The sequence below is a fragment of the Astatotilapia calliptera genome, chromosome 16 (genome assembly GCF_900246225.1).
Source record: "Astatotilapia calliptera chromosome 16, fAstCal1.2, whole genome shotgun sequence".
Taxonomy (NCBI): Eukaryota; Metazoa; Chordata; class Actinopteri; order Cichliformes; family Cichlidae; genus Astatotilapia; species Astatotilapia calliptera.
This window is the reverse complement of record NC_039317.1, coordinates 30,937,632-30,964,717: the sequence shown is the minus strand read 5'-3', so window position 1 is coordinate 30,964,717 and position 27,086 is coordinate 30,937,632. Positions and strand designations below refer to the sequence as shown.

The window sequence follows — 27,086 nt, the reverse complement described above, 5'->3', positions numbered from 1 at the left end:
AGCTATAAAGACTCAGTGCTCAATACAGTATCTTTGCTAACTGGTCTTTAACACTGCAGCCCAGTCACTGCAAAACACCACAAGATGTGATTGTGCAGTAAAAACACATTGAAATTAGAGTTATTTGCTTGCATAACATTTCTTAACTTTGTCATGAATCAATTTCTGAGAAGCACAAAACATTTCTGTTCTTTTCAGTTTATGTCAAGCAGAAGTCATCTAATGCATCTTCATACAGGGAACTAATTTTGTAAAATTGCTACTTTGCCAACTGGTGACTTTAATTATTCACTGTCTTTTTACAAGACCCAAAAGTACATTAGGTCTATGCTTCACTGTGGCTTCTCCAATCCAATATTAAACAGTGAATTTTTGAAAAGTGTTCTAGTAGAGATAAACTAGTCCTCAGCTGGACCTGCAAGAATACTGGTTAGGAGTCAGCTGGACTCGAGCCGCTAAGTCAAAGATTTAAACGCTGTCATGCTCTGTGAGCCACCGGCATTGTAGTGACCTAATTTCACCACAGTTTCGAGGGTAACTCTTATCTGAATTAAGTGCTTTGTCAAGGTCAAAACAGTGTCCCATAACTTATCAGAGCCTTTTTTTTTTTTTCCCAGTTTGAATAGTAAAAAATGACTCCATTATAAGTCCTTAACAGCAGGGAGAGAGCATCAGGGCTGTCAGCACTGTAATTACCAGTATTTATGGGGCATTCTTCGAAGTGTCTCTCCTGCTTTTTTTCACCTACCTGCTTCTTTTGTGTGTCACTCTAATTATTTCCCGAGCTTTGTTTAGGCTCACACTTTAGAAGCACTTGTTCTGGCGGTATCTTAGTAAACTCAGACTAAAATGAACTGAAATAAAATGAAGACAAAAACTGAGATCATAGTGTATACTTTCAGTTCTAATAGAAAATACACTGAATGGAAGGTCCGTGTTTTGTAGTCTTTGTCAATTTAGTCAAATCACTCAGTACAGCAAGGACTTTTGGTGCGCGTACTCAGCAAAAATCAGTGGAAGATGACAGTTTTTGTGAGCTGAAATCGAAACATTAACCCTAAAAACAGAATTTGAAGTACAATAATGCTGATATACTGAAGTTTGATTTGTATTTCTCTCTCCATAAGTACACGTGCCGAGCCTTGTCTCCACTCTTTGTGTAAAATGTATTTTTCTGAGTGTTGACTAATGAAAAGATAAACACTGCAATTGACTTAATTGAAATACAATAGCCTTATTGGGGTAATTAATCTAATGATCAAACCCAAAACACTATGGATTTGCAAGCACTTCATTAATTTGAATTAAGGGCGAGGCTCCACTATAGTGCAATTATGAATTCAATATCAATTGATCTTCCTTAGCCGCTATGCAGCAGTGCACAGAAATGGCAACGCGAGCTGGGACCTCATGTTTTACCGTTTATCAACCATCCAAATATTTTGCAGCAACATATCTTATCAACATGCGTGCAGGGCTTCTTAAAGTAGCTACAGCACACCCCATTAGGAGAAATGAAGAAGAATGTCTGCTCTGCCAATGTTGTCACTTTTCTCCACGTTGAAGCACACGACCAGAGGATGACCTCATTTAGAAAACACAAGAATAGAACCAAATGAATCGGCGAGAAGCGGAGGTAAAGCCGCTGGCTGACCCACGGTTCCCCCGGTAATTGTTACGTCCATTCCTGCTTCAGCAGCCTCCACAGTGACCAACCGCTGCCCCAGTCACACTGCTATTGCTATGGTAACCAAGTTAGAGGTTTAGGGAAGTGAGTAATCTAATCTTCCCACTTTGTGGTGTAGCGATAAGGCTCGCCACCGTTAGCCCACCCGTGTGTGTGTGTCTGTGTATGTGTGTCCTATTCAGTTATTCTGTGCTGCACTGCTTACATGCACAGACTCACACACAGAACCAATATGTTCCACCCTAATAGGCAGGTGAAAGCCAAGGGGCAGATAGGCATCCAGCCTTGTTGAAAAGTCTGACTCTCACTCAAGCTGACATTAAGTGTCACTCATTTATTATGAACCTTGACTATAAACAGGGGAGATTTTGTTTCACTATTTTTACACCCTGGACATGTCACCAGTCGTTTACATATACATCTATACACAGTTTATAATGTAAAGAGACCCGTTAACTTAACACACCTTTGTTTGGTTTGGTGGTGGAAGCCAAAGGAACCGCAGGAAATCCATGCAGGGACATGGAGGGCATGAAGACTCCACACAAAGAGAGCACAGTCGACCAGAAAGGCATGCTGATATTTTTTTTCTGCTGTGCGGAGACAGTGCTAACCACTGCACTGCAGTGCCACCGTAAAGACAAAAGGAAAATAATGGCACAAGACACCTTTCGTAGGAAAAAAAATCTCTCTTTTGTCTGAAATTGACACAAATGTGTGGTTTAAGAAGCCCAAAGCTCAAACCTGAACCCGGTGCTATCAGAAAATGTTTTTTGGGGGACAAACAATTTTATTCTGATTGGCACAGATCAAAAATCATTTAGATTTATTTTAGAAGCATTTTATTTTTCCCCAAAAGATAGGATTTAGTTTTAAGGTTAGCATTTCTTTTCTCAGTGAGGACTCATTTCTCGTGCTGTCTATTAATCCATCCAGATCACCTCCCTCTTCTCAACCATCTCCTTTGGGTGGAGGTGGTCTGATGAGATGCCATAACCTGAACTCTGAGCCCCTCCCAAATCACTTACACTAACATCTTTAAAAGAAGCTCATTTCTGCTGCTTTTATCTGCACTCTCATTCTTTTCATCACTACCCACAGCTCCTGAGCACAGGGGAGGGTTTTTGCTGCACTTGTGTGGGTTTCATTCAGGTATTCTGGCTCCCTCCCACAGTCCCACATGTCATGCATGTTTGGATAATTGCTGGTCCTAAATTGGTCATGGATGTGAGGTAGTTAGGTGCTCAAAGTGTAATGAACAGAGTGCTGTATAAGTGGTCAGTAAAACTAGAAAAGTGTTATATATAAATGCCAGTCCATTTCTGTTACTGCTGTACCGTCTGTCAGTGTCTCGCTTCACTCTCCGCTCAGTGATGAACGAGACCCTGAGATATTTGAACTCCCACACTTGAGTAACTCGAAGAGAGCAATCCACCCTTTTCGGACTCAAACTTGGATGTGCTAATTCTCATCCCTGCAAACTGCTCCAGAGTGAGGTGGAGGCTAACGTGCTGTGTGTGTGTTTGTGTGTGTATGCATACAAGCAAAAGAAAACAGATTATGAAACCATGTTTTAGAGAACAAAGAAATCTCAAGTTAAAGTCACCCTACTAAGAGGCAAATCTAAATGATCTTTTTGTCAGGGAGTATTTTTGCTTCACTCTGCAAGATTGAATCAGCGTCATCACGCCACAGCCGCTTGCAGTGGATAACGAAATCAAATTTTCCTTTGCAGTCTAATTTATAAATGAGGAAATATTCTTTTCCCCTAGATCTGTATCATACTTAGACTTTGAAGAGACGTTTGCCGAGAACTGGGCCTTTCCAGAAGAAAACAACGTGCTCATTGTTACTGCAGCAGATCAGCACTAATGTGTGGTGACTGCTCTGGTGTATTGAGGGTGAATTAGAAATAGCAAAGTGGCTCTTGACCAGTCTAAATATAAGAAAATTACAACTTTGTGTATAAATTCTATTTTTTGTTTTCTGAGAGTACAACCTCACATCATTCATTATTTGAACCACAACGGCCCCAATAAGCTGCTCTAGTTAAATGCCTGAAACATTTTATAGTAATGAAGAGCTGCATATAAACTGCATAAACTGACCATCTCCACACTGACTGTGACTAATCTTTCAGAAATAACATCGAGCACATTTAGTGATCGTGGCGTGGTTTGTTTTAAAGTGCGACTTTCATGTAGTAAATCAGAAAGCACCGCAAGTGAAGTGATAGAACAGAGGCAGGGGAACTCCAGGCCACAAGAGCCAGTGTCCTGCAGGTTTTAGATGTGTTCTTGATTCAACAGCTGATTTAAATGGCTAAATTACCTCCCTAAGTGTCTTGAAGTTCTCCAGAGGCCTGGTAATGAACTAATTATTTGATTCAGGTGTGGTGACCCAGGGTGAGATCTAAAACCTGCAGGACATCGGCCGTTGAGCCTGGAGTTCCAAACCCCTGGTCTTCAACATTCAACAGGAATCGGTTAATGTTAACAAACCTTATATTATTTCATGTTTCAGAGAGATTTTAAGACTTTAAGATTTTTACATTTAAATGTTTAAGATTAGGCTTAAACCTTACCTTTGTTTTTTCTTACAATATAAAGCACCTTGAAACAACTATTGTTGTTTTTTGTTGATATATAAATAAAATTTAACTGAATTAAACTGAGAGCGGAGCAAATATACATAATATGTACCTTTATTCTTAAACAGCAAAAAAAAGATCTTGGTGTCTTTCCCAGCTAGTGCAAGCAGTTACCTTCAAATGTTTGGCTAATATATCTCACGGTTTCATGTAAACTGTGTTTACTGTGTGATGTTGTAAACAAATTTTACGAAGTGCTTAAATTAGTATAAACCATCCTTAACACATGATTTAAAAAAAAAGTGAGGCCACTTAAAAAAAAAAGTTTTTTCCTTAAAAGCCGAGGTAGACGCGAACATTTCCACAGCTGTGAACAGTGACCACAGAAAACTCCAAACACGAGATCGATAACAAACTGAAACATTGAAATTAATTTCAGATTTAACCCTGTGAGGTATCACTTGACTGTTTTCTTTAGAGTCTGGTGGTGCACTGTGAATAAATACGCTACAACTAATAATAATTTGTGTGTTATACTATGATGCCAAGGCGTGCTACTTCTGTAGAGAAAATAATGTTTTCACTTGTAGGTAAGTCTCTTTGTATGACCGTATCGGCATAATATAGTTTACTGATTCAAGTTAATGATGGTAAAACAAAGTTAAAAGGTTTTGGACGGCATCCCCATTTCCTACAGTCCACAACACATGAAAATGAGTGGCATTTGATTTTTTTTTTTTTTTTTTTTTTTTTTTACAGTGTACATGAAGATCGTCCCTGTATTGAAAGAGATCTATTCTCCGGTCTCACGGAGCATACGTTCAGGCAGAGCACACAAGAAAGGCTGGGCTGATAAGCCTTTATTTTGGCACGGGGATAACAGCGTAATCTAGACCGAGAGGGATAGGATCTGCAAATGAGATAGAAGCAAAGTTGTTAGATCCCTTCATCCACACACGTTCGCGCTCACTCCCTTTCCCATTTCCATCTCTCACCTCTGCGGGTTTGCTTTTCCTTCGTCTCTCCATGGGAACGTATCCAATCATACCACTCTGAAATTATTATTGAAATTTCCCTCGCCTGTGTGTGCGCGTGCATATGTGTGTGCGCAGCAGGGGTTTTGAATGAGATGAATTGGAGTGGGGCGGTGGTGAGGTTCAGACGGTATCTGGTGTGAGGGTGGAATAATGTAAACGGAGAGTGGCAGCCGCCGTGTGGCAGAGCTATCAGTGAAGGTGGAAGGAAAAGTGGAACGGAGGCTGATGAGAGTAACAGGGTCACCTTAGGGCCAGCCCTCGCTCTCAGTGGCATCGGGGATTTTATTGTCATATATTTTTTTGTCATCCTGAAAATAATGGAACGAGGCTGAGATGGAGAGCGGTGCAGGGGGGGAAGATTGCCAAATCAAGGCCTGTGGAAAAGGAGGGAAGAGCAGATATCGGGATAGAGAGATGGCAGGACTGGGCTTTTTTCTGTAATGACAGGATTTGACTGGGATTAGGAGAGGGAGCGAGGGAATCAGGTGGACACTTTAGGAAAAATTTTGAGCAGTGTGATGAGTTTGGGATGGAAGCAAGAAAGGAAGAGAGGAGGAGAGAGAAAAAAATAAAAATGAATGACACAAGTGGAAAGGAATAAAGAGAGGACGGAAAAGGAAACCCTGAAAGAACAGAAAGAAGGAAGGAAGAGAGTTATTTAAGGAAAGAAGGGGGAAGAAAGGAAGATGGAAACAAATTAAGAAAGGAAGGAGGGGGAAAAGGAAATAAAGAAAGAGGTCACAATAGCGGTTCCTCATGAGGGTCATTGTTGCGGGGAGAAGAACATTTTCTCATTTGCTTGAAGATAATTGCAGCATTCATTATTCTGCTGATGCTCAGTTAAGCACTAAACCAGAGCAGGTCATTTTATATGAGACTTCTATGCACTGCTAAGATGTAATATCTGTTGGACACCCTGTAGCCATTTGTTGGTTTGTCTTTGTCTCATCTTATTGCTTACAGAAGCCATTATTAAAGTAAGGCATGATAACAGCACCCACAATTATATTAATACAGTCGGTGATTTAACAGTGGGCTGCATTTAGGAGTGCAAAGAATAAAAGTTTTATTCTGGATTAATCTGAGTATTTTCTTTATACATTTGGGCAATGAAATGGTAAAGTCATAGAGAAGCATATGTTCAGATGTCCCTTTTTCATGCAATTGGGAGGGGGGAAAAATGATCCTCCCATTTGCTTCTGTTTATCCAAAGTTGAGCTGCAGAGGCAGCAGGTTAGACAGATGGGGTTTCCTGTTCCTCCTAGGGGACCTTCAGGTGTTCCTAAGCCATATAAAATCAGTCTGCTCTCAGCCTGGCGTGCCCAGAAAGCACTAGGGGAAATGCTGAACTACCTCAGCTGGCTCCTACACCACAATTCCTCCAAATGTCCAAGCTCCTTCTCCTGTCCTTAAGGCTGAACACCACCATACAGAGGAAACTTCTTACATTACAGCCTCTTGCATCTTCCTCCTCTACTTCATGCCTAGAGGGGAGAGGTGAAATACACAAATGACAAAGTAAACCAAAAGCTTTACCTTCACACTCAACGCAACGGCTACATTATGCTCCACCTCTCCATTGGTCATAAATAAGATTCAGATATATTAAAACTGCTTTACACAGTGTGGCATGTCTCCTTAACCCAGAAGGAGCAAGCCACTGTTTTCAGGCAAAGAACCAGACCACCAGCTTGTATCCACAAACTCATTCCTGCAGCACTACACAGAGCTGTTCAGCACAGGTGAGAGCTGGTATTTAATTCCTCTTCTAAATCAAAAGCCTTGCCTTCTGGCTCAGCTCTTTCTTCTCCCAGTACAACACCCAAAGCAACTCTCACCCAACCCATTGGGAGCAATCCACTGTTTTCTGGCAGAGAATCACTGCTTCAGACTTGGAGGTGCTGACTTTCATTCTGGCCACTTCACACTTGGCTGCAAACCACCCCAGTGCTGAAACGCAGGTTCTAATGAAGCCAAGAGAAGCTAGAAAAAGCTGCGATACTGCGGTAACTCTCTTTGCCCTGGCCGTTCCTTATCTTTAAGTGCCATGAAAGTAAAAGCAGGGCAACTTTGTCAAAGTCACCCACTGACAACATGCTTGAATTTGTGTGAATTGCAGAGATACTGATATTACAACAGCTATAAGGAACTGCATGAAGCAAGCGCTATAAAGCTAAATGTAACAGACTTTCTTACATGTCAGACAGAAAACCATCACCAGCAATATCCCAGCATCACTGTTCGAGATGCCGAGACCTGGAGACCTGCTGGAAAAAATGTTCTAAAGAATAAACATGTTTAAAATTCTGTGCACTTCATCGTTATTTCATCAAAACCTAAAATAAATAACTGAAAATATGAAAATTCCTGCATAAACACTCATTTTTTTTCCTTATCTCTGTAATATTCCTCTCTTAATCAGTCATCATGAACCGACACAGCAATTTCTGATTCTTCTCATCAACAGTGCAAATGAGCTTTCCGCTCATTCTCCGGAGGCCTTCGACGGTGTTGTGCTCCATATGTAAACATCTGAAGGCTGTTTATTTGTGGGCTTCAGCACTCATCTCAGGAGGAGCAGGCAATCCCTCGTGGCGCTAAAGTGGGGTGTGTGTGTGTGGGGGGGGGGGACTGTGCGCGTGCTAAAGGCTTTGTGTTTGAAAGCCAAACTTACACATTGTGCTCTGGGAAACCCCACAGTGGCTCGTGGTTTGTTTACATCAGAGAAACTGATCATTTTGATTGTTGTAATGGCAGACTGGCAGAGGGACAGTTGGCTTGTTTATTCAGGGAAAATCACTACACACACAAAGTCCTCTAAATATCAAAGGGCATTGCGAGAAAAGCAAAAGCTTTGAGATGCTCACTGACGCATCAGTCACATGCCGTAAAGAAACAAACAGCTCGACACACTTTTTCTATTGTCCTCGCTAACATACCCAGTGAAGTTATTTCAGTGTACACAGCTAAAATCAATCTAGCGCTTCTCCTCTAAGTCTGCTTTTTTAAAATTTAATATTTCCCCAAATACCTTTTAAAATCCTCCCAAGTGTGTGTATTCAGCTGTAATTTGCTGGTGGAGATAATGGCGAGCCTCTGAGTCACATCCTCAAAGACATCTATTTAGGTTTCTCTCAGCGGAGCAACTGGTATATCTGCTTCTACTTTGAATTTCCTCCTGAAGGACGTATATAAAATGTAGCCTCGCTGTAATGTGCTACAGTATTTGAAAATGAAGCCCACTTTCATGCTTTATTTTCTCCTACTTTCAGCATGTTACCTTCTTATCACTTTCCTAAACAGCTACTTTATAAAAGAACTTGTCAATCACACTTCATCCGTTGCATACGTGAGCAGAGGCTGGATTTGGAATCAAAACAGGGGGAAATGTATGTATTTGTGAATGCAGGGACGGTTAGCGGTGTTCAGCGATTAAACAAAAGATTGCACTGATTATTACGTCTGAATCACTTATAAAAAGGAGCATCACTGTCACGGCTAAATGCAGGGGAAAAAAGAACAGGTCAATTAGCAAATGGCAGGTTTATGAACTTGCTTTCAGGTGTTCGGTTTTTTATACCTGTAGCTGCCCGTCATGCAGTACAAGCTTCTCAATACAAGCTGCAAATGGTGCCATGCTAACCTCACCTTTCTCATTACATACTCCATCAGAGTTTCACAAATTAAGAGAATGAAACAGCAAGGAAGTGTCGCAGAGCTGCTGATGACATTTTTACTAGAGGTACTGTAAGGCCACTGAGACAATTAACATGTGTTGTAGATTTTTTTGCCTCCTGTAGAACTGCCTCCATCAACCTTTTATGCTATAATTAACCAGTGTTTCTGTAACACCAATTTCTACATATGACATATCTATGAGCTTGGAGCCTAGACACCAGACTCTAACAATATTGTGCCACCGCTGTAAATCATTTTGAACGTGAGCCGTCTGACTGAACTCACTTCGATGTCTAAGCTTCTTTCTTTCTGTTGGAATATTGTCCATCCACATTTTTCTTTCTGGCAGTGCTGCTCTTCACTGTTATGGACAACTCAGTCTGGCCATAAGCAGACTGTTATTAGCAAAATGTGCCGGTTTTTTTTTAGGGGTTTTTGGTATCTGGAGAACTCTCATATACTGCAGTTGATGAAGTAAAAAATGTAACACTTTTTAAAATTCAGTTAATAAACCGCTCTACATCTTTATGAAGCTTACTCTGCAGTTCAGGGTTAGATTAAGGACAAATCCGAGCGTGGTCAACTGACTGAGTGAAGTGTAAGAACACAATTAAAATTATTATGTTTATTATGTTTTCATTGTCTTTGGATTTTATTGCAGTGCAGTGGTTAAAATAATAAAAAACATGATGAATTTTAAAATCATAATGTTAAAAGAAAGAAAAATAGCAGCTGCCCTGTGCATCAAAGTGCCTCAAACCATCCATCCACCCCAACCTCCTCCATATGTTACTTTTTAATAAAATCGTATCTTTACAAGGCAAAATGACGTGGAAACCTTGAACTCTGATGGTGCCAAGTAACAGATTATTGCTTTATAATCAGGACACAGTTTGCTAACAGACTTGTTTTTGTTGGTAAAATAAGCCAGACTCATATTCTCCACATCCTGGCATGGCTCTTCCTCCCATGTTTCCAGCTCCTCTCTTCTTACTTGATCTAGTTCCAATTTCCCTCTAGTCCCCATATCTCTCTTTAGCCCCAGCCAATCCTCTCTGGTGGTCCTGTGTCCACAGGATTAGTCATTAACTCTTTCTCCTCCACTCCTAAGATCATACCCCGCCACTGCTCACCCGCCATCACTGTCCAGGGCTCCAATCCAACTCTCAGCGGCAGGAGATTGGCCTCGCAGGCTGGGGCCGAGATTAGACCTGGCATGGCGGGGCTCGGTGGGCAGCAAGCTGACACTGGTGCAACAGAGAAATAGCAGGCTGGAGCCTGACAGTTCCTGGGATTTTCTGACACTGCTGCATAATAGAGCAAGCAGGTGATGGGGACAGAAGGGGCATTACTATGCCAAAATCACCAATGTCTGTCATTGCCCAAGGACAGAAGTGTCACTAGATGGTGACAGTCTGGCAGGTGTGTTCTCAAAGGTGTTTTTTTTTGCAGGGTTGCTATTAAAAAAAAAAACAAAAAAAAACACTGTCATGTTGATTATGTTGATTATATCAACGCTTAATATGAATTATGCCGACTTCTGATGAGTGTAGTCTATTGAATTACTTACAGCCATCTGAACCTGTTTCTTAAAGTTGTGAGGATGTTTTTTCCTCTCTTGGCTTAAATTTTGTACATCACATTATTATATGATATGACAGCCTACAGCACTGTGCAAAAGTCTTGAGCCAAGGTTTGGGATTTATTAAAACACACACGGAAATGCAGTATATAATGAAAGACACTGTTTTATTCTAACAAGCTTGAGAGTCAATATTTGGTACGACCACCTTTATGCTTGAGCACAGTCTGAACTCTCTTAGGCAGCTTTCTGGTAATTTCTTTGAAGAGTCTTCAGGAATAGTTCTCCAGGCTTCTCGAAGGACATTCAAACCTCTTCTTTGGATGTTGACTGCTTTTTGGTCTGTTCTCTGTCAAGATGATCCACATTGTTTCAGTAATGGTGAAGTCTGGGCTCTGGGGTGGCCAATTCAATTCAGTGGCTAAGGTCTGTCAGTTGTTTGATGCTGGACAGGAGGTGTGGACAGGTAACACCTATGGCTCCCTAATGAGACTCACCAGGAGAGCGGCTGAGTGAATGAGAGCAGAAAAGTTGCAGACCAGGAAAACTATGACCCGAAAAACATTCAAACCAAAATCAGAAGTGATCTGTAGAGTTTGATTTAATTCAGTGTGGATTTGTTTCTGATTTCAGAAGTCAAAATAATTTGGTGCTTGGAAGCAGAACACAGTAGATTTGGAGTTGCATGTCCAAAAGAATGCCCATCTGCACTGTCTCATCTATCCGATGTGTGATACCACAACAGAAGCACATTTGTTTTTCGAAGTTTTATTTAGATGATCAGTCATGTTACATGAGTGTCATATGACTGGCTCAAAATAGCATTATTGGTGATGTGATTAGCTGTTGGCGCAGTGGAGCTCCAGTCACTCATGTCACACAAATATTTTCCAAGTCCTCAAGAGAAAAGCTGTTGCTCTGCCCACTAAAATGACACTACAGATGTCTTTTCCTGCACTCCGAAAGCCCTGCTGAATGCATATTTTGGTTTCTCAGAGTGATGTGCTGAGCAAATTTCTTCAGTTATACAAGTGCCTGAAGTGCTTCTCAATGGGTTAGAGCGGTAAGCAGCAAAATGAAAATGGAGATTGTGAAACATCTGTCTGATACTGATATTTTTCCGTGAGCACAAAACGTTTGTAATCGCAGATTCCCACAGAACTGCCTCCTTTCTGATGAGTTGCTTTTGATCATATGTTTTAGTATATACAGCCACATTAAAACATCTGACTGCTGAATTGAACGATGTTGATTATCTCGTTACAGTAACGCCTGTTGAGGGGTGTGATATATTAGCGAACAAGCCAACAGTCTTTTCTTGAAGCCAATGTGCTTGATGCAGAAAGAAATTGGTGATCTGAGCGACTTTGACGAGGGCTACATTGTGACAGGTAGAGGACTGGGTTAAATCATCTCTAAAACCCTGGTCTTGTGAGGTGTTCCAGCGTGCAGGCGCCTTGGACCTTGCAAAAGTGTCTCAGGGGGAAGCAAGCAACAAGATCATGGGCTCACTGGTGCATGTCGGGAGCAACAGCTGGCCCGTGTGGCCCAATCCCACAAAGGAGCTACTGTAGCACAAATTGATGAAAACTGCGCACCACTTATTGGGCTGTATAGCCCGCAGAAAGTGCCTACAATCGGCATTTGACTCCATAAAAGAGGAGCAATAAAAGACGATGTCCTAGTTTAATGAATCGAGCTTTCTTTTACATCATATGGACAGCTTGTGTGTTTGTTTGTTTACTTGGGAAAATTGGCACGCAATATCTGAGTGTAAAAGTGTTGTAATTTGGGCATCATGCAGAGGTATGATTGAAAAGCAAAACTTCACTTTCGTGAATTTTAATCAAATATCTGCAGGGTATATTGGGAATAAAATTGGGAAAACAAGTAAAAAGAAAAACCCAAAGCAAATCCATCCATGAAGCGTCACCTTGCACCTTACAGGAATTTAAAAAAATCTGGTGCTAAAGTCTTGATATCGGATATGACAGGAGACCTTCCGAGGTCCTGAATTAGTGTGAAGTTCATGCCTTTAAAGGTCAGAGCTGATTTGGGAGCACACATGCGACCTACACTATTTTAAGCAGGTTGTTTTAGCAGATGAGCCTGTCTGCTTGAAATACAAACACTTAGATGCAATTGTTGCCTGGACAGATGCCAGTATACTGTCAAATGTAGCATGTTTAAACTACATTAATAACCAAGCAACCAAGCCCTTTTAGGGATGGAAGATTTTTAATTTAAGAATGAAGAAGACAGTTATTGTAAATATGGGTCTGGAAATAACCACTAATACTGCCAAAATGCCCAAAAGAGTTTCTGTAAATTCAGATCTTCTGCAGGGTTACTGGCAGCCATGGGCTGATTAAAAATTCAAACTAAATATTGATGTTTATTAAAATGGTTTGTGATTCAAATCCATTTTCTGTCCATGTCTTTAATTCGATTTATTCTTTGTCTTACCTCCATGACCAAGCAACATCATTTACGTATATTGTTATAGAGGCTAAAAAGAATATTTATGTATTTATTCACTGCAGTAAATGTGAGTCAGTAGACCCCTGCTCACAAGCACTGCTTCTAGTAGTCTTGAAGCAGAAACTCCAGTATGTGAAACCTGCTACAAAATGCATGTTTTGATAAGGATATAGATATTCAGTGCCTTACGCTATATTTTATATTTTGCCATATCTTTAGCCACACCTATGCTCTACACATAAAAAGGAAAGTGTTGTGTTTGCACTACTTTAGCTGTCATAGGTGAACCCAATGTTTTTAGGCCCACAGCAGGACTTGGGCTAACCATAAATTAAACTTAACTGTGGTTTACAAAAGCTCTTGCTGTGTCACTGATGCAAACATAAATCTCAGCCTGGCTCATTTTTCTCCCTGTTAGGAGATTTTTGACCTCATAGCCAGTGTTGGGAAGGTTACTTTTAAAATGTATTCCACTACAGAATACAGAATACATGCCCCAAAATGTATTCTGTAACGTATTCCGTTACGTTACTCAATGACAGTAACGTATTCTGAATACTTTGGATTACTTAACATATTATCGTGCTTTTTACAACAACGTGAATGTACTATTGCTGTGTGATTTATTACCATTACTGAAGGTCCGCGGCTCCGAACCTTAGTAAAGGGACCTCTGACTAATACGGCGGGGTCCGTGTTGGGCTTTTAGCCGAAAAATAGCTTTACTTTGTTGTGTGGGTCAACTTTTCTTGCGAGAGACAGAGAGAGGCGTTGAAAGACTGCTCCAACGGAACTTATTGTTTTCGGAGGAGAACACGGTGTACAGTCGAGTCTTAATAGCTTACTTACAACTGGGCTCGTCAGGCACTCTTCTTGGCTGCAGTGGTTATTATTATATTTACATGCTTCCAGATCCCGTTTTTTCTCGATGACTGCTCGTACCTTTCCATTATCCTTTTTTCTACCTCCTCTTGCTCACAGACACATAACGTGTATGGCAGTCCATTCTCCCTGCAACACGGACTATACTGCCCATGAGGCTACATTCTTTTGAGCTATTCTTGTAGCATTCTGCCTGTTAGCTTAGCACAACAACAACAACAACAACAAAAAGGTGCTCTCTCACCCAGGAAACACACAGCCGCGCGCGAGAGAGAGAGAGAGAGAGAGAGAGAGAGAGAGAGAGAGAGAGAGACCCTGTAACCATGGCAACCGTAACGCTGCCGCCTGGAACAACAGAACGTAGCTGTCAAACAAAACCCAAACAGTCCTGACCCGCGACAAAATGAAACAGGAAAGTACCGCAGTGTAATCCATTTATTTCAACAAAGTAACTGTATTCTAAATACCACCTTTTTAAATGGTAACTGTAACGGAATACAGTTACTCATATTTTGTATTTTAAATACGTAACGGCGGTACATGTATTCCGTTACTCCCCAACACTGCTCATAGCTATAGAGATTCACACAAAGTACATGCTGTCTAACTCAGAATGTGGTATCCTAGCTCTCTTTTGCTGTCATTTTGGCTTCTTCCCACCCTAGTGACAGCCACAGACAGATTTAAAGTGCAACTTCTGCTGTTAATCAGGTAATCCTTTTTAGGGAATTTTAAAAGAACTCCTTGTAGCATAGCTAAAGGTGTCTAACTACCATACAAGAAGCACATACTGATATTGTGCTTGAGCATATTTATATCATGTACTGTCGTCATTATCAGCTACTCAGCAACCAAACAAAAGCTGCTTGTGTTGCTGCAGCCTCAGTAATAACAACAACAAATGACACAGTATATAATTACACTGCTGGTCAAACGCAGCATTAGCTTACAGAAACAGTCATTAGTCAGCTGCTGTCTTGTTGGTTTGCCATGTGGGCTCGCCACTTGCAAGGCAAGAAGCCTGGTGTGTTGCCAGCTGAGTGGCAGGACATGGGTAAGCATTAAAATATGAATGGATTTGTCTCGAGTTCCAGATGGAGCTGGATGATACCTTTGGTCTAGCTTTTCACCAGACCAGAGTGTTAGCAGCTCCAGAAAATCGAAGTAGCAATATTAGCTAAGGTGACAGAAACATGCAGTCACAGCTCCGACAGTCAGACAGCTTGTGTTCAGTGGTCTTCTGAGGGGTGCACAACAAAGAAAGTTCAACATAGTCTGGCTTTCTTTGACCTAAAACCACAGTCAAAAATAAAGGGCATTATGTGTCGGGGTTATCGGCTTTCTTTGTCAACTCTGGCTTCCTGCTTCAGGGTATGTGAACACAGACATGAAAGGGAGCATCTGACATGTCATTTGACTCCTCTTCTGCAAAACATGGACCAACTGAGAGCTGTCTGGTTAGCCAGGAGAAACGCGTCATTAAGATCTATAAAGAACAAAAACAAGAGATGTTGGTAGAAACGCCTTAATACATGTTAATTCCTGTGGCAACATGAAGGAAATCTACATATGTATTTTTGCACTACAGTACCTTTACTGCACTGCTTTGGCTCAATTGGCTGTCCGCAGTCATTTTTGGAGCCTATCATTGGGAATATAATTGGTATAAATTAGCATGAATGGGTCATTTTAAACTAATCTTAAATGAGAGAGGCTATGGCTCAGCATAACTTGTTTACACACTGATTGAACTTGGCTGTTCACTTTCTGTAAATGTAAATATGATGCTGGGTTGTGGTCATTATGCTGCAGTCACATTAGGGACCATGACACAGCCAAAATCATTGTAACCATGTACACTAACTTGCAGTCTCATTGACTTTGAAGTAGTTGCTGCAAAGACAGGGACGAGGTCTCTGACCACTTGGTCAGAGGTCTCTGACACTTTTCAAAGCAACTTTGGTGCATCAAGGTCACGATTATATGTTAATAAGACAGTCAGTCTGCTAGCAGTTTGTGATTGAACATGCTCAAGTTGGTAATTAGACGCAATCTGTTTGTTGATACTGAGATCAACTGTGATAAATTGGGGAAAATCACAAATCTGTTGCAGAAATTCCTCCAGAAATAGTGAAATCACCCTTAATGATCCTTCCTTGTGACAAGAACGTAGCTGTCATATATTTCTCCGGTGCGACTGGGCCATTGATGGGTAAAATATCATTCTTTTTTGCTATCATCCGATGCTGCCTAAGGAATTAATTTAAAGGAACAGTGTGACATTTTGAGAAATGTTCTAATTTACTTTCTCTGTGTCTGTCTCTGTATAACATCCCTTCACCTACTGAGGAACATAACTCCCCATTAAGTCACAAATTTTGATTTTTATGCATGGTTTTATAGACATTTTAACATGTGTCTTGTTTGTCTGCAAGCTTAATAGACAGAGACATGCCAACAGCTTCTTTCCCTGCTGCCACTACATAGATGAGGCAAACACATGCAAAGACTTTTCATTAAGCGTCACCAAAAATAAATGAAAAAGGGATGAAGTGTACTTGGCCAAATGATTGCCTCATTTAAGCTCCACATGGAAAATGTGCAGGAGCTGTAGTTTTTGTCAGGTTGAATAAAAACATTACAGGATTTTGTATTGTCGAGATGCTTAGAGGCCTCACCCTACAGGTGTTTCCACTTCATATACCTAATTAGATCACTTCTCAGCACCGTGGATGTGTACACACTGTGCCTGATTGACATGTTTATGCCTGCTTTACTTAGTTTTGTAGCCCCCTGTCAAGCCAGAATAATGCCTGTCTGTGTTGTTATGAGCTAAGATCTAATTAGCAGACATTTAAAATGTTGCCTTAATATATTTAGGTAACTTTACACCATCACAGTAGGATGAAGTGTGCCACAGTACCTATCCACGGAAGCTTCACACTGTAGCATTGGTCCAGGTGGGCTACTTGTGTCCCAAACAAGCCGCATAGGACACGATATTTTTGCAGAAGGACCACTCAACAAACCAGAGTGCATCACAATTTTCCACAAGGGTCGGATAGAAAAAGCCAGAGACACAGAGAGAGTGTTACTCGCTGCCAGCTCATTCCTGTATATTCTTCACCTTGTGCAGGGGCTTGAGTGTAAATATGCCAAGGTTAGAGAGGCCTAGCTGCTAGTGCAAGCTGAGAGGGAAATTAATTGAATTTCCAACGAGCATGCTGATGTGAGATATGGCTTGGAAATTCAGAATCCTTGTGGGCTGTGTATATGAGGACAAACAATGGCATGATGGAGGGAAGTATACACCAAGAAAGAAAATCATTGGCTAAGTAATGGAGACTGCTTGCATATTTGCCCCGATGGTGCTAGCTGTCACATTTGAATCAAATTAAATGGAACTGAAATTAAGCAGACACAAAGGCGTGAATGATTTTGTGAGGTTCATTTTTTTTTTAATCCATTTTTTCACCTTAATAGACAGTAAGTGCTTTGGACCAGAATGTTGCTTTGTCATAACGCATTAGTGATAACAAACTTAAAATAGATGGGTGTCCTCTTAAAGAGGGAGCAGTGTGCAGCGCCTTCTCCCTGTCTTATTTAAAGCCCAATGTGACTTGCTTTAGGCTAGTTTAGCATATTTCCGGATTAAAAGCAGAGTCTTGTCTGGGACACAACAAAGGAAGGGGCTGCTCAGAAAAAGGCCGGTGTAAACCGCTGCAAATATGCAGGGAAACGGCACAAAAGCTGATTCCACACTCTGTTGTTGGGGAATCAGTGCAGTGTGAAATAATGTTCTTCCAAGTTCTCAGTGTTACTTTATGAATCCTAATTTTATGGTATGTTTCTCTCGTAAGACTGCAGCACGTGCCATTATTATTTGTTCTGTTTAGATGCCTAAGCAGCAGCCTAAGCAAAGAGGCCCCCGCCCCTGCCCGCTGCTGCCCCCGCGACCCGGCCCCGGACAAAGCGGATGAAGATGGATGGATGGATGTTTAGATGCCTTCAATTAAGTCATAATTATTTTAATTAGTAAAGAGTTTTAATACCTGTGGGTTTTTTGTTGTTGTTGTTTTCCAACAAGTGAATATAGTGAAATCACATATATAAAACATACACTAAAGTCCTATGTTAGTAACCTGAATGCACTTCCCCTGAGCTCTGGTTGACTACAGAGACTGTAGGTGACACATCCTGGGCCATTTGGGTGTGAGGAGAACAGAATGTGTGATCTAATCCTCTTAAAGCAGGGAGAGATGGAGTTTTAGAACCATAATTCATATTTTTAATCCACTCATAAAGGCTCTGACCCAGTTGGGAACATTGTTTATGGATTATGTTACATTAACATCCCCTTTGTTATTGCTGATAGAAGTTTTACCTGGCTGAAGCTGTGCCTAGCATTTGTGGGATTTCGACAGAGGTCACCGTGTGTGTATTGCACTTTCAATTTTGGCAGGTTTATGTGATGCATGCACATTGACGGACAAAATTCATGGCGTTAAGTCTTACATAACCACAGCACTGTGAGAATGATCTGGCTGACTTGTTTGTCTCTCCCACGACCAGTTAGGCTGACCTCGGTCCAGGAGCAGCTCGAGTCTCATTCGTGGCCGAACTTTGCTCTTGGTTAGGCGAGGAATGGTACTTTGACATGGCGCTGTGGATCTGGGTATTCAGGAATAATCCTTTGTAGATCTTTGCAAACATTCACAGAAAGATTTAAGCAGGCTTTTCTTGTACAGCCTTGCAAAATCTTTGTCAAAACTGGTGTGCAATAAATAAGGATTATTTTGCACTGTGAAACATGCAAAGCTACTCTAGTAGAGTCCAAGAATAAAAACATATGGATTTGGAAATGAGCATTTCCCTTTAATGATTTCCAGAGTGGCTGCTATAAGGGATTACTGCTACCTCATTTGTTAGCATTAGGGGTGGAACAATTCTGAAACTGAGGCTGAATACAAATCCAAAAATAATACAAACATCAGCAGTTTGGTCTCTTGGTTTCTTAATGCTAATACTATGAGACCCATGTGGAATTTCTTATGCCACTTAAAACTGCTTCTTTTTTATTATTTTTTCCTTTCCGGAAAAAAAAAAATCAAACTGTGGTTTTGGAGAAACATCAGGTCAGCGTGCTCACAAAAGTTAAGCTCAAATATTGCAGCTTGTCATATCACAGTCAAGTATCACTCCTTAGTAAATTCAGAACTCCAGCAACACAACTTTATTACTATACAATAAAATATATCTTCTGTTTCTGTGCTTCTTACAGGGTCAAGTGAGAATTCAAATCATATTTTATCCCATTGTTACAGGGTAGGGCCGGGTTTGTGCATGTTTATCATCTCTTTAATTGCAAATTATTTGCAATTGGATTATAATAATGATAAAACCAGTAGTGAATCTATCCTGGTGTGGACACTGTCTGACTTATTGTGTGATCAGGTCAGACTCCGGCGAGAAAAATTTGTCGTGGCAAACCCAATGCAGTCCAACAGCACTGCTTCTTCGTTGGTGCATGGATTACTTGCAGTGATAAACAATCATGTTAACAATCGATCTTTTCTGAAGGAGAAGCCCATTTCTCAAACCAGCTGGAGAACGAGGATCCTTGAACTCCGGCTGGATCAGTTCGAGACTGGAAGTAAATCTTTTCTTTTCTGCTTCCACATGTAAATTATTTGCAAGCAATTTTTTTGCCGGCTCGCACTGTTAATAAAAGAAGCTCCCAGAGCTTAAGAAGAGTTTCACCTTTTAATTATTTGACTGCAAATAAAATACGCTCATTCACAGCCTTAGAAAATATAGCTTAATCGGTTTTATGTTATGTCACTGTAGTTCACATGATGTGTTTCTGTGCCAATGTCCACCAAACACTTTGATGGTTTCATTATTTATATCACTGTCATTATTGTCCCATGCCTGATTCATTTTGCCATTTGCGTCAGTGGAACAACCACCCTTGGCTCACATGTTGGAGAAGCTTGGCTTCTCCTCACTGGCCTTATGGCTGACAAATGACTTTGTGAAACGCGATATGGTCTCCCACAGCAAAAAAAAGAATAGAAATTGAATCCTGGCCTCTGTCGGCAGTCTCATCTGTCATCTTTTCAATATTGATGTCCATTATGTTTATGGATTATTTGGCTGTCTTCTGTACTCTGGCCCAGCTCGCCCTGTCAGATCAGCCACTTGGGGCAGTGTCCCCGTAGATAATGTCATTTTGATTGATGGCTTTCATAGTTTAATTGTCAGCACGGTCTAATTTTAATGGAGCTCTCCACACAACAGAGAGATTACATCTTAAATGAGGCAGGGTTCAAACTGTGTGCAAGGTTGCACTGCGATGTTGATACAGTGATACTGTACAATAGATTCTGTATCATCATCCCAGGCCATTATCAGCTACTTAGCTCATGTTCATTGCTTCCTGGATCACTTTTCATGGATCGCATGTCGTTTTACGGGAAGAAAACAGCCCTTGGTTAGATTTATCACACCTGCCAGTAGGCATAATTTTGTTTTGCTGGCATGGTACATATATTTAGTAGCCTGTACACAGGACATTTGGCGCACGCAGTCCAACTAAGCATTTGGATAAGGTGTAATTCATTAGGTACACATAACTAAAAACATTAATGCACAGCTCTTGATTAAGTTTATGATGTGTACTTTGAAAAATCCTACTTGACAGACTAATGTCTCAGCTGAAGCCTAGACCTGTCCAGTCTGACAGGTCCAGTCTTGGTACCACAGGACTCACACTTACACCTATAATCAATTTATAATCACCAATTAACCTAACCTTAACCGCATTCGTTTCAACATCTAAATATAATTAGTAATCAGTCAGCTGTGTCATTTGTCATATGCTTAAAAGTCCAAATGTCAAAACATGGACACTTTAAATAATCAAATGAAACAAGCCCATGTTATTTACAACAACATGTTGATGGCTGAACATAAATAACTTTAACTGACTGTAACTAACAGTTGACATATTACCATTAGTTTGAACCACTAATCAAAGGTTTCCCAACATTCAAACCTTTTATATATTTCTTTGTAAGCCAACTTCCCTTATCACTGATTAGGCATCGTCACATTTTCCACAATCATTTTTACTTTTGCAATTTTTCTGCTCTCAATCCTTATTAATTATGTAATATTATATTTTGTTATTACAATATATGGCCAAAACATCCTTCCATCTTAGCCAAATAAACAGGGGGTTTAAATAAATTGCAGTAAACATGTTAGATCTAAATTCTAGACGCAATTCAATTCAGCTTTATTTACATAGTGCCAAATTACAACAGCAGTCACCTCAAGATGCTTTATATTGTAAGGTAGAGACCCCACTATAATATAGATCAAACCCCGACAATCAAACAACCCCCTTTGAGCAATTACTTGTCAAAAGTGGGAAAGAAAAAAAACATTTAACAGGAAGAAACCTCCAGCAGAACCAGGCTCAGGGAGAGGCAGCCATGTGCTGTGACTGGTTGGGGGGTGATCGGAGGGAGAAAGGACAAAAAGACATGCTGTGGAAGAGAGCCAGAGATTAATAATAAATAATGATGTAAAGTGATGTATAAAGATGGGAGTGAAGAAGAAACACCAGCAGCACAGACCTATTGCAGTGTAACTAAGGGAGTTGTCACTTGATCCAACACTAACTATCAAAAAGAAAAGTTTTAAGCCTCATTTTGTAAACAGAACCATTTGAAGAGGCGTTCTGCAGTAACAGCAAAATGTGGGGTCGTCACAGTATGTTTCAGCAGCCACACACAGCCACATGTAGGATATATCAGCCTCCATCTCTCTCTCATCCCTCTCCACCACACTCCATCTCTCCCCAGTGTGTTTGCAACCAAGGTCGTATTGGTCCTGCTCTGTTTTCCAGGGCTGTGTGGGCTTCATTCATCATCCCAATGATGAGCGCGTTGGGTGTGTGTCTTTGCGCGTGCGTGCTTGCGTGTTTGTCTTATTGTTTGTGCAAGCCTGTGCCTGTCTCTTGTTCCCTCTGTACGCTCGCTCAAATCAACGACCCCCACCTCTGTTCTCTCTTAATCTCCTTCTTATTTCACTAATGCATCGACATGAAGAAAGATGCAACTGCACCACACTGTCGCACATGTGGTGGAGAATATGCTCATTCAGGAATAATGGCCTGTATTTGTATAGCGCTTTTCTAGTCCCTAAGGACCCCAAAGCGCTTTACACAACCTGTCATCCACCCATTCACACACACATTCACACACTGGTGATGGCAAGCTACATTGTAGCCACAGCCATCCTGGGGCGCACTGACAGAGGTGAGGCTGCCGGACACTGGCGCCACCGGGCCCTCTGACCAATGCATGGTTATAAGCTGAGATTCAACCAAGGGGGAGAGGAAGAGCATGAGAGGGAGGAAGAAAGAAAATAAGAGCAACAAAGAACACAAAAGTAACACTCCCACCACTCAAGTCAATAGTTAGTAGAGGCGCTTTTGGCAGCCGTTACAGCCCTGGGCCAATATCAATAGGTCTCTATCTGCTTGGCACATCTGGACGATGCAATTTGTCCTCTATTTTCGCTTGCCAAAGGACTTGAGCTCTATCAGGGGAGCGTGAAATCTGGATCAGTCTGAGACAGAGATGGTTGTTTTTAAGTCATCACACTCAGATCCAGTGTTACCGTCATAATCTGGGCTGCAGAGGGGTTTTTTTTAACCATATAACCCTCTTTCACCGAGTCTCTGCTAAGTCTTCTGGCAAATACTAGCCTCGTTTTTGATAGGCATAAAGCAATGGCAGGCAAAATCACTCCAGCATTAGCAGGTCCTATCTCAGCTATGAAAGCCTGTAGCTCATTCAGAGCCGATCATTCGTGGACATTTTTGGAGGACGGGCTACTTATCCTCTACTTATATTTTTGCTTTACTATTCAGTGCCTTTGTGTGTTGTTCGGTGGCTCCACATCAGCCTTTCCTTTGAATGTGTTTAAATTTAGTTCACATGCTAGTTCTCTGATAGGTACTTTAAACACGATTGTGTCACAAGGTGTGTTTAGACTGAATGCAAAGTGAATTTTAGATGTGTCGTCATTGCAAATGAAGCCAACAGAAAGACACACAGCACAAATAGACAAATGCAAATTTTCAGCGGAGGATGTGAATTGAAAATGTTTTAACTGAAATGCGTAAAGAACATGTTGTCCTGATCTTTGTGACTCCAGTTCATGAACATTTGTAGGTAATAAAAAACAAAACGAAATGAGCGCGTACTGGTGGGAAATTATTATTATAGATTCGAAAGCGTGTGTGCAGTCGCAGAAACGCACAGTTGCTACATATGTTGGTAGTTAACAGCTACATCTGTGCAGCTGATCTATTTGCTGTTGGCGGTGAATAAACTGTGTTCACATTTGCACAAAAATGTCACCACTAGATTGGACGGCAATGTTCCTTTTGTCATAATATGCTCGTAAAGTCACAATCTGCGTGAGAAATGATTGTGGTTAACTGCTAGACCTCAGTTGCAAATCACCCAGAATCACAAATATGCTTCAGGGACTGCACACTGGATGTCCCTGCTTTTATTTCACAAGTTACAGGAGCCGAACAAATCGACCAGCGCCTGCTTTCAGCACACTGACTCAGGCGGCTGCTGCAGTTAAATGAGCTCCTGGCTTGTCGCTGGTGTCCTCCCTTGCAGCAAACCGTTTTTTCTACGGCAGCCTGGAGAATGCATAGCTAGCGCCACCAGTGGAGTGATGAATTCTGCTGTTTTTTTTTTTATGTGAATTTCCGTGGATGCATGCATGGCTAATCTCCATACACAGTACTAAGGGGATTAAGAATGCTCTCTAACCCCCGGATGAAGGTCCACAGCACCTTTGTGACTGATCCACCATTTTTTTTACTCCTCTGTCATTTTATCTCTTATCCTGCTTATCTCCCCTTTAACGCACATTTTTCACTCTGATCTCTTCTTCTCTGCCTAGTAACTTAATCCTAAACGTCCCTTCTCTCTTCTTTCTGTGCCTTCTTCTCTCCTTTTGCTGTAATCTTGCACAAAATCTACATTTCATGTGTTTATTTAGCCTGAAAGCATTAAAACAAAGGGAACAAAGGGAAGGCAGGTTTTGTTAGAGATGAAGGTGAGGCTATAGGATCTTACTCATAGAGGAGGCCAGTCGACCGCTCTGGTCCAGGCATGGATCGATATTAGGTGATGTAGGAGCCGGTGGGGGGTGATTGTGGGGGCAGCAGAGGGGCTAATCATTTCAGTCATTACGCAGCCGTGTCTCCTGATTCCTGGGATTAGCAGGCACAGAAACACGGGAGATGTTGTGTTAGTGCTACATGAGACTCTATCGGGGATTTGGAATGTGGAAAATACTGCCTGTCCCAAGTTGCTTTTGGTAATTGTGTCTGCAATACTGAGAATGGGGATCTGGGGAAAAGTGCGTGAAGTGTTGGCTGCAGTTCTATGGAGAAAAGGACAGAAAGAAGCAGGCATGGAGATAATCCTGGCATCTGTGCCATGTATGCGCGAATACACATGTAAGAAATACAAGCGGGCGATACAGAAACATGCATGGGCTCGCTCTCTCTGTCTCCCTCTCCTTCTCCCGTGTGCAATTGTGGGAGAGTAGAGTCGTGGGAGAGCTTACATGCTCGCCTGCCCACAAGCCTTTATTCGAAGCTGATCATTTGACAGAGTACAGAAAGGCTGGAGAGGCTGGCTAGTTCTGGTGCCTCCAAGAACTGAAAATTGCTGCAACCTGTGTGTGTGTGTGTGTGTGTGTGTGTGTGTGTGTGTGTGTGTGTGTGTGTGTGTGTGTGTGTGTGTGTGTGTGTGTGTGTGTGTGTGTGTGTAACAGAGAGGGAGAGAGAATTTCACACACCAAAACATACATGACAGGTGGAAATAAGGGAAATTACATTCACATCAGTGGTCAAAGAGTCACAACTGGCTAATTCAATCAGCTGGAGTGTCTGCGCTGACAATACGCTAAACTCTGATGTGAGACAAAACCCGAGTCCATATAATTGAACTGCTATGCGCTGTTGAACACTTGAGAACAACACTGACAGAAGTCCTTGGAAGTATATGAATTCACAGACATGGATTTCTTTTTCCTGTTAATGGGCTTTAAAGGGCACGTTAGCAGATTTTATTTATTTTTTTGTATTCGGCCTCTGATGTTGCGCATTGCATACATCTCATCTATTCTTTACGTAGATTTATAAGAACACCTCTGACTTGCAAACTGAAGAATTTGAACAAGATGGCAATTACCAGAGCAAAGAGGATATAAAGAAAATATACTAATGAGTTACATTGTGCAAAGTGAAACTCCTGGAGTTTTGGAGCTTGACTTACCAAAGGGAAGAAGAAATGTGTTAGAAGATAAAAACTTTAATCAATATATTATTTAGCAGCTAAAAACAAGATAAATGTTTACCTTTGAGGGTGTAAATTGTAAGTGGTGCATTGACTGGAATTTATATGACACATTTTACTCTTACAGGGCTCTCAACACACTTTTAATTGAATGCAATTTGTAGGCAGGCATCATGTTTTGTCCATTCTGGTTACACTGTATATCTAAGAACAAGATAAATACACCGGAATAAATCAGTATAACAGCTAAACATTATCACTTTAAAGAGGCAATTTATTTTTAGTTCCATATTTTTATTCATGGTTTCTACTAGAGTGCCTTTGGTACATGCATTTATAGTTCAAATAATCCTTATTTATCCTGTGTTGAGCCTTGGTGTAGCCCTTAGTTTGTTCAGCCTGAAACAAGCTGTTGTAGCACTCTTTGAGCCAACTTCTGTGCTCACCACCAGAGCTGTGTGTCTGATATTGTGACTGTACTAAGGATATCCACTCTCACATACATTAAGCTATCATACAGATGCAAGAATACTTTATAAAACATTTGTAAAACTGTGCTTTTAAAGGAGGTTCAGCCAACTTCTGTTCAAATGTTCTGTTTGCAGTGCAGAGCCAATCAGAAGACAAGCCAGAGAAGCTAGGAAGCTAAAACATCTTGTTTCAGACTGAAGACAACCTGTGAGTGTTACACAAAGACCCAGAATATGATAAAGGATGAATATTTTCAAATATGAGCAGATATAGATGAAAAAAAGTGCTTGAGTAAATGAGAAATGCTATATAAAGAACTTTTGAGTTCTCAGGTGTAGAAAAGCACTATAAAAGAGCCAGTCCAAGATTTATTTATTAGTTCAAAGTCATCTACTGATTTTTTTTTTACTGCAGAATTAGGTGAACAAAACTTTTACAAAGAAAACTTCTGTTTTAAAGCATTTATAAAGTAAGCGTGCTATTTGTTGATTAGGCATTTCAAAGTTAACCTAAAGTGGAACTTGAAAGTTTTACTTTTTTAAGGTTTAAAAAGACAAACTAAGCAAAAGATTTCTCTCTGCATTCACGTTAAACTCGATGGCTAAACATCAACACCGTTTCACATTTTGTATTCTTGCCAGCCCTGTGACCTGAAGGTAAAGCAGTGAATTCAAAATGTACATCTTTTCACATGACTGCAGATGTTCAGCATTCAGAGGACATGCTGCCTCATTGCCATGGCTGCCGTCTAACACCTGCAGCAGCATCAGACGCAGCTTCAAAAGAAAAGGGGGGAAAAAACACCGAAAGCAAAGGCAGAGCATTTGAAAGGAGCTTAACATCCTCAGCAAAAGAAGTTTTCACTCTTGTAGGCTGCATTGTGGGATTGGACACAAGCAAAAGACACGGACAAAGCTGTTGGGATAATCTGACCAATAGCAACAAAATTCAAGCTGAGAGTTATGGATAAGGAACTTCACATGTTAACAGTCAAACAAAGCAGACCTAACTGACTTTGACCTTAAAAGAAGAGTCAAACTCAACTTAAGCCTTTTAGTGGAAAATCAGGTTAAAACCTTTCTACCGGAGTTCTTTCCAATTCAATCCAGCGTGTCGCGAGGGATCACAAGAAATAACAAAAGTTTCTGAAGGGAAAATGAAAGACGTGACACAAGGGAGCAATGCGTGGTGGCAGCAGCGTGGGTGTCTGTGCAAGCGTGTGTGTGTGTTGGGGAGATTAAAGATATGACATGGGGAAATGATGCCAAGTTCC

General features: G+C 41.0%; 1 protein-coding gene across 1 annotated transcript in view; it reads left to right on the top strand.

Moving 5' to 3' along the window:
* The window catches only part of tmeff2a (transmembrane protein with EGF-like and two follistatin-like domains 2a), a 133,050-nt gene that overhangs the window by 74,615 nt on the left and 31,349 nt on the right, over window positions 1-27,086 (top strand). The window lies entirely within an intron of this gene.